Source organism: Papilio polytes, unplaced genomic scaffold (genome assembly GCF_000836215.1).
Source record: "Papilio polytes unplaced genomic scaffold, Ppol_1.0 DF824180.1, whole genome shotgun sequence".
NCBI classification, from domain to species: domain Eukaryota; kingdom Metazoa; phylum Arthropoda; class Insecta; order Lepidoptera; family Papilionidae; genus Papilio; species Papilio polytes.
In genome coordinates this window covers 2,811,720-2,816,456 of record NW_013525024.1, presented here as the reverse complement: position 1 = coordinate 2,816,456, position 4,737 = coordinate 2,811,720, and the positions used below count along the sequence as shown (strand labels likewise).

The 4,737-nt window shown below is 33.9% G+C and overlaps 1 non-coding gene across 1 annotated transcript; it reads right to left on the bottom strand.

The window, feature by feature from the left end:
* Nucleotides 1-3,535: 3,535 nt before the first annotated feature.
* On the bottom strand, nt 3,536-3,608 carry Trnar-ucg. Its single transcript has one exon. It is a non-coding gene; the product is annotated as a tRNA-Arg (tRNA).
* Nucleotides 3,609-4,737: the final 1,129 nt, after the last annotated feature.

The following is a 4,737-nucleotide window of genomic DNA, read 5'->3' as shown; positions in this document are numbered from 1 at the left end:
TTTCGCAGCCAATTAAAATGTTCAATAGCACAACTAAAAATCGAGTACTGTGCGTGCATATAAACTCATAGGAATCAATACGAGACTAAACGGTTGTGCGATAAGTTAGTTTCAGATGTGCGCACGCTCTAACACTTTCATATTAACAACCAGCATTGAAGTATTCAAAGTTAATTCTTTATCTTTTTTTAATAAACCGCAACCTTGTGACGGTTTAACTTTTGTTAAGCCTCCGCTTAACTTCGGTGAAGGTAAACTCTTTTAACTTGAAGTTAATGCATGAAAGCGGCAAAGTAGGCCTTAAAGTATTACGTTGTTTACAGAATGGAGGGAAACAAACAAAACTCAATTTCGGTATATTGTGAAAAGTTGCCGCTAACATTTTTTTATAACTAAACTAAATAAAAGGCGGATCTTCTCACTAAAACGTACTTCAGTTTGTTGCTTTGAGGGTTTTGTTTGAAACTAAATACATACTTGAATTTTATATTCCTTTTTTTTAATTAACACGGCCAAATATTTAAAACAATGTACAAACTGAACAAAATTATAAGCATATAATACCGATACGGAATTTTTAACATATATTTTATGTAAATTTTAACTTTCTTAAATTGTAATTATCAAAAACTAGCTGTTCGCGTGCGGCTTCATCCGCATGAAATTAGAAATTTATTGTTTGCATTTGTCAAATTCTCAATCACAAATGTCAAAATGACATGACATGATGACAACTTTCTTCCTTTATGTTGGCAGCAACTCATGGTCTCTTTCCCACATTAGGATTTTTATCCAAAATATTTACCCCCTAAGTTTAATGGCGTGAAAATATATAGCCTAAAGCGTGACGTAAGTGTAGGGCATTTTATTAAAAAAAGAATTATTCAAAAATATGCTGTAATTGCTGAGATCTTAGGCAACACCTCTGTGTGTGTTTACGCTTTATTATAATAGTATGGATTCCGAGAACTTCATACTGATCATGTTCTATGTAATGTTACAAAACTATTCGATTAACTTATTAAATACATATACAATGTTTACTATTACAAAAGTACTATCATACTAAAAATTACAGGAATAAAGTTGTGAGTTTGTGTTCCGTACAAAATGAAATATAAACACTTCCGGGCTTAAACAAACTTTATCCGACGAAATAAACACTTGTCTAATTTATACAATTGTACAAACATATTTATTTTTAAGGAAATATACGGGAAGGGACATCAGAGTAGAGTTTATTTACAAAATACTAGCTGTTCTCGTGGGGCTTCATCCGCATGAAATTTTTTTTTATTGTTTACATTTGTCAAATTATCAATAGCAAATGTCAAAATGACATGGCATGACAAACCTCGGCAATCTTACTTCCTTGATGTTGGCACCAACTTATGGTCTCTTTCCCACGTTAGGGATCCAAAATATTTATCCCCTAAGTTTAATGGCGTGAAATATATAGCCTAAAGCGTGACTTAAGTGTTGGGCTTTTTATTAAAAAAAAGTATTATTCAAAAATATGCTGTTATTGCTGACGTCTTAGTAGGAAAGATTTGTATTTTTGTTTTTTACGTATTGAAATAACTCAACTACGATGCCGATTTCAAAAATTCTTTCAGTAACATAGGTTACATTTTATTATTTTTTAATTTCACGCGGGCAAAGTCGCAAGCAGTTAGTTAGCAATAGAATGTTAATAAATAAAATATTAATTAATATTACAGATTATTTTATTAGATTCCATATTCTGTTTAGATATTACAAACTTCAATTACGTATTGAATAGAAAGGCACGCTTAATAATCATTGGCTATATAAAGGAATTCATTTTCTATGCTACAGAATTAATAAGGGCGTGATCCATCGACGCGGCTGCGGCACAGGTGCTCTAATACAGGATGTTTCATAAAACGTAAATTTATATTGTCATACATGTTACCTAAAGTGTAACGGAATTATTTTGATATTGACTCACTCTAAACAAGACTGTACTATGAAAATGTATAAAAATAGAAGCGTCGTTTTAGTGTATCCAATAAATATTCAGATTGTTGGTTGTTACATTGCTCTCTCAACACGTTATCTATAAAATCCTGTTAAGTTGTGGGTTTCAAAGACTAGAATTAAGCTAACAAATGAACCGAAACCATTTCTTTTTAAACTTCAGTGTAAAGTGCTTGCGATTTATTCAAACAAGTCCTTGTCCCTACGGAGGGTCGGCACAGTATGTGATGCGCTTCCATATATCTCTATCATGTGTAAATTCACTCCCTTCTTAAGTATATCCTCTTTCACACAGTCCATACAAAATTTCTTCAGTCTTCTGCCTCTTCTGTAAAGCCTCTTTTTTAAGTTGTAGAGCCCGCTTTAACATCTTCGCACGAATAGGTCGGCTCGCCCGGTGGAATACAACGACCACACAGAAGACAGGCGTGAAGTGGGAGCAATTCCGCGTTTCGTCTGATGAATGTGGTGCCGAAGGCCTAATTTTAGTCCCTTTCCCTTTCCACCCTTTATTTAAGAAGAAGGGATGGGAAGGAAAATTGGATTTGACGGTGGAGGAGACGCATAGGAAGAGGGAATATCCTCTTTATGAGTGTCTCTTCCACCGATAAAGGGTAGGCAACGCATCTGTAATTGCGGATGTGTCTAGGCAGCAGTCGTTTCGCCATTTCGGCGGTTTCAGGTGGCCGCTTGCTCGTTTTCCACCTTGTAACATACAAAAAAAGCATCTTCTGTCTCATCATCTCCCCTGACTTATCCTACTCCCTTAGGATCGGCGCACCGGGTCTTCTTTCTCCAAATAACTCTATCCCTCTAAACTTTCTGTCTGTCGCGCAGAATAAAAAAAAACAATAACTGTAAATTGTTAGATGCATTTACTATTATTAGTTAAAAAGGGACACTCTGTATAGCGGTTGCTTCGTCGAATCGAGATAGTAATTGATCTTAGAATGGAATTGGCGCTGGTCTGAGCCGGATCGTGCGAAAACGTCGCAAAATCAAATCTAAAATGGAATTAAGTCTGAATTATTCAAGAACTCTCAGCTAATCCTTTAGCATAATAAAAGCACTATAATTCCTTTTATTAAATTTAGTTTATGTTTAAAATAAAATTTGTAATTAAAATAATAACTAATCTAACAGTTTAATGAATAATCTATACTGACATTAGAAAGAGGAAAGATTTGTATTTTTGTATATATTGAAAAACTACTGGGCTGATTTAAAAAAATCTCTCACTATTAAAAAGCAACGTTATTGGCGAGTAACGTAAGTTATTTTTTATTTTTATTTCATTTCATACAGCTGAAGTCGCGAGCGACAGCTAGTCTGTATTACATCATTATAATTTGCCTCAGTAATACGGTTTTTGCTTTGATTGCTATGTCTGTTTCTATTTCAAAGAAGCCAAGATAGTAAGCATGTTAGGATGTTACGGTAGTGAAAACCTTTGGTTAACTTTACTGGTAGCTATATACTTATAATATGCCAAAGCTGGTTAGGACATAAAAGTGACATTAAGAAATCATGTTTCCGACCGTGACAGGACTCGAACCTGCAATCATCGGATCCGAAGTCCGACGCCTTATCCGTTAGGCCACACGCTCTTTATGAAGAACATTGCAAACAGAATATTATGATTCTGGAATTAATAATCTGGATAACTAATTATCAGCAAATAATTATAGGAAATTATTTTCATTATTTACGAGATTAGTTTTGGTTTATATGGATTATAATTTTAGCATAAATGTATATTTAGTTTCGCAACATAATCTTGCGACGGCGGTGTGCCAGAACTGTTTGCATAAATCCTTTGCCTAAAAGAGACAGGACATGTCGACCATACGTTTTTGTGTGCTCATTTTGTGCAAGTGTGAAAATTTTTGATTCAATCTACGTTCGTAAGGTTTTAAGTATTATCATGATATTTACATGTTATCTTGTACGCAACCCCCGAAAAAGGCAAAACTTGGTTAGTACTAGCTTCCGCACGCAACTTTGCGCAGTATTAAATGTCATATTAAGTACATTACTAAACTTACAAAATGTATCAGAAATTTGTTTTGTACCATAGTGCAGTGTTCATAAACATTAGTAAATAATTATTAAGGACCTTTACATAGTCCGTTTCTCTATAGTCAAAGGACAAAGCGGCAACGCGCGGCCATGTTTATACAAATAATTTCATACATTTTCCCACTCTATTATTTACATTTGCACAACTGTCAAGTCAATCTAATAACTTCGATCTGCATCATTCATTCAATTATGTTAAACCATTTCTAATCTCAAAAGTCAGGTATTAAGTTGTCAATGTTGAATTTAATCGACTTTAAAACTATATCAGAAATATTATTTAAGATTTATAAGCATTTGCCAGCGACTCCATCAGCATGGAATTGAAAAAAAAGAAAGCATTTCATCGAGATCCGTTTAGCTGTTTAGGCTACAAACTCTAACAAAAAAACCATGCAAACTTTAATATTTATGATATCTATACTATTATAATAAAGCGTAAACACACACTTCTTTGTTGCCTAAGATATCAGCATATACAGCATATTTTTAAATAATTAGTTTTTTAATAAAAAGCCCTACACTTACGTCACGCTTTAGGCTATACATTTTCACGCCATTAAACTTAGGGGGTAAATGTTTTGGATAAAAACCCTAATGTGGGAAAGAGAACATAAGTTGCTGCCAACATCAAGGAAGCAAGATTGCCAAGTCACG